Genomic DNA, 4,152 nt, shown 5'->3' with positions numbered 1-4,152 from the left:
TCCCTGGCTTCTTTTTGCTCAAGGCTAGCACTCTGCCACTTGAGCCACAGTGCTGCTTCTGGCCGTTTTCTGTATATGTGGTGCTGGGGAATCGAACCTAGGGCCTCGTGTATCTGAGGCAGGCACTCTTGCCACTAGGCTATATCCCCAGCCCTTTAATTTCTTTTGTTTTTGCAATAAACTAATTAATTGGCACTTAATGATCTTTAAGAAAGAATTCTTGAGCCAGATGTGGTGCATAGCTATAATTCCAGCACTCAGGAGGCTGGAGCATTTGAGGCCAGCCCGAGTATAGAACAGGACTTTGTCTCAAAAAAACAAAAACCACAACGATGCAGGATTGGAAGTTTCACGCAGGGAAATTGGAGGATACATTTCAAAACCAGCCCAAGCAGACAAATCTGAAACTTTTTTTTTTGCCCATCCTGGGGCTTGAACTCTGGGCCTGGGTGCTGTTCCTGAACTCTCTTCCTCAAGGCCAGCACTCTACCACTTTGAGCCACAGCTCCACATCTGGCTTTCCGTGGTTAAGTGGAGATAAGAGTCTCGCAGACCTTTCTGCCTGGGCTAGCTTCTAATCATGGTGCTCAGATCCCAGCCTTCTGAGTAGCTAGGGCTACAGTTGAGCCCAGCTGAGACGTTTATCTCCAACTGATCACCGAAAAACCAGCAGGGAAGGTTTAGCTCCAGTATTACAGTGCCAGTGTTGAGCCACATCGAGATCATGAGCCGGCAAAAAGCAACAACAAACCCTGACTCCCCAGCTGCTACCACACAAACCCCTATTCATTCTTCCTCAAGTACTGTCTTCTGCCACCTGTCTCCCTCTTCTGTCTTCCCTCTCTTCCTTTTTGTCTTCTCTCTGTGTAACCTGTCTCATCTCTAAACCTTGGCTCTCTCGTTTCCCTCTCCAGTATCTGAAGACATATTCTCAGCTGGCTCTTGGAGTTCCTTGCACTCCTGTTCTAAACTACTCCAGTGTGTTAATGGCTGACTGTGAAAACCGGCTTCCTGGCTTCCCTCCAAGGCCGGCTGCATTTCCCTGTAGCAAAGCCCCTTTGGGGAATCGCACAGACAGAAGAGACAATAGAAGATCTGCTGGACTCAGAGCCAGATAAGCAGTTTTTCCTCATCTGACAAGCCAACTGTGAAGTCTAACATCTGAAATCAGAAGTGCTTTAGAGTTGGAATTATCTTTTTTTTTTTTTTTGGTGCGAAAAAGATGTATTCTTCTTTGTCTTCTCACTATTTAACAGCACAAAAATGCTTTATTCAAACTTTTTTTCTTTTTTCCTGGTACAGGAATTTAAACTCAGGGCTTGCTCAATGTGGGTAGCTGGTCCTCCATCACTTGAGACACACCTCTAAACCTTCTGGAACCAGGGCTTTAAGTCAGCGCCTTGCACTTACATTTGACTTTTTTTACTCAAGGCTGATGCTTTACACTTGTTACTGCCCCAATTCCAACTTCTTTTTTGCCAGTCCTGGGGCTTGAACTCAGGGCCTGGGCACTACCACTTGAGCTACAGCCACTTCTGGCCTTTTCTGTGTATGTGGTGCTGAGGACTCGAACCCAGAGCTTCCTGCATGCTAGGCAAGCACTCTACCACTAGGCCAAACTCCTGGCCCCAATTCCAACTTTTTTGCTTGTTAAATGGAGAAAAGAGTGTTGGGAAAATGGAGGAGAATGGAAAAGGAATAGACCAGACTCCATCGTCAACAGTAGGCGAGGACTGTTTATTGAGGGACAGCGAGGGGCACAGACCTTCCCGTGGGTTTGGAGGTTGTGCGAGGAACTGGATTTTGGGGTGGGCTTATATAGGGCTTAACAAGGAAGCAGAATATAGAGAAGGGGGAATGGTCTCTGGCCCGGGGCCGTGTCCTTGGCCAGGCCCCCAGTGGGATGCTCGGCCTGGTGTGAGGGCTACTGTCCCCTGGGGACCAGGGGTGGGGTCCTGGGCCAGGCCCAGATTGGAATCACCTGCAAGCCCACAGGCATGTGGTCAAGCCTGTTCGTGAGCACCTGGTGTCTCGCTTGACCTGGGGGAATGAGGCAGGAACCAGTCCTTCAAAGAGGCTGATAGGTTTTCCTGTCCCAGCTAGCTTCCTAGCGAGGATTACAAGTGGGAACCACTGGAGCCCCAGCAAAGGTTATTTTGAGATGGGAGTGCAATCCGCTTCCTGTTGGAGTTGGGATGACAGATGTACCACTTGCACCCAGCTACTGGTTGAGAAAGGGTGTCTGGAACCTTTTGCTCCGGCTGGCCTTCAACTTGGATCCCCTCGATCTCAGTCTCCTGAGGGTGAGGTCTGCCCGGGAAGAGCCGCAGCTTTCCTCCCTGCCAGCACGCATGTGCTCCCCGGCCCTTTGCTTCCACCCAGCCCCCGGGATACCAGGTGACAGACCCCTCCCCTTCCTCTGAGGTCACATCCTAGACCTCCTTATCACACCTCCTCCCGCCCCTTCTGGGGCCCGCCCTTCTTTTCTGACCCTCACAGCTGGGGGGCTGGTAGTTTGCTCTCTAATAAACTCTTTTCTGCCATATTAAAACAACAAACAAGGCTGGGAAGGTGGCTTGGCAGTAGAGCGCTTGCCTGGCATGCATGAAGCCCTGGGTTCGATTCCTCAGCACCACATACACATAAAAAGCCACAAGTGGCGCTGTGGCTCAAGTGGCAGAGTGCTAGCCTTGGGCAAAAAGAAGCCAGGGACAGTGCTCAGGCCCTGAGTTCAAGCCCCAAGACTGTAAAAAACCCAAAGAAACAATAATAAGAAAGCCTATGACCAAGAAGAACATATACACCAGCGTCTCATTTTCTGGTAAAGGCAATGCTAGATACTACAAAGCTTGAACATAAGCCAGTGTGCTGCGGAATAATAACATTAGAGGCAACAGCAGGCCTTTCTGCTGAGACCAGATTCTACCAAGAATGTTCTGGACTTTGAGAACCAATAAGCATAGGGTTTGATAGCCAGTGCCAAAATGTGTGAGGAGGTGTTGGATCAGCTGGTTTGAGTAAGCAATCTGTTTCTTGTAAAACCCTCATGCCAGCGAGATGTCAGATGAATGACTGCCTAGGCTATATTTCATTTTCCCTATTTATGGTGGTAGTAGCCATTATCACTTAAAAAATCCAGAACCTACTTTGCTTTTAGCTGTCCTATGTTATTATTCTTTAATTTGGAACAGCCTTACTACGTCAGTGTGTGGCTGTACCAACACTGGTATCTTGGAAGCGTCCAGGCCATTTGTCTTGTGGCATATTGTAAAGATCAAATAAGATAACCATATTTTTAAAAAACCTGCTGTAAAATCAGTGAGTCACCGTGTTTACGAATTTGAGCTATGGGCTTTCTCTGCTAACTACATCAACTGAGGCACCACCCTATGCCTTAATAACTTCTCTAACATGGAGAAAGTAGCGGTACACGAGCTAGTGGCACACAAACTAATGTGTGAAGTGTTCAGAGCAATTCTTTTTTTTTTTTTTTTTTTTTGCCAGTCCTGGGCTTGGACTCAGGGGCTGAGCACTGTCCCTGGCTTCTCATTGCTCAAGGCTAGCACTCTGCCACCTGAGCCACAGCGCCACTTCTGGGTGTTTTCTGTGTATGTGGTACTGGGGAATCGAACCCAGGGCCTCATGTACACGAGGCGAGCGCTCCGCCACTCAGCCACATGCCCAGCCCCCAACAACTCTTGAACAGTAACTGCACACAGCCATGGCTGTGGAAGGCACATTCCTGCAGGATCTGAACCTAAGGATCGGTGTCACCTAGAGAAGGAGTTTTTGCCTCCATAATCATGACTTTTCCCAGCACTCACTGGATAGCTCCCGCCAGAGCGGCCTGGGGGCTGACCCCCGCCACCCCAGCTCCTCCCGGGGCTGAGATCCATCCGAGGGCCCGGGCAGGGGCCGCGCGTCCGGGCCGGCGAAACCCCGCCAGTGGGGATGCGGCTCAGGCGGCGGCGCGCCCGCGGTTGGGGCTGGGGGGGGGCGGGGGAGCCAACGAACGGTAACAAACGCAAGCCGGTGCACACGCACACGCGCGCGCAGCGTGAGGGGCCGGGGCCGGGGTCGGGGCGCGGGCGGCCCCCCTGAGGCCCCCTTCCCCCCCCCCCCGCGCCCCCGGCCGCCCCCGCCCGGCCCCGG

Source organism: Perognathus longimembris, chromosome 14 (genome assembly GCF_023159225.1).
Source record: "Perognathus longimembris pacificus isolate PPM17 chromosome 14, ASM2315922v1, whole genome shotgun sequence".
Taxonomy (NCBI): domain Eukaryota; kingdom Metazoa; phylum Chordata; class Mammalia; order Rodentia; family Heteromyidae; genus Perognathus; species Perognathus longimembris.
The sequence above is the reverse complement of the archived record's forward strand: the minus strand, read 5'-3'. Positions refer to the sequence as shown.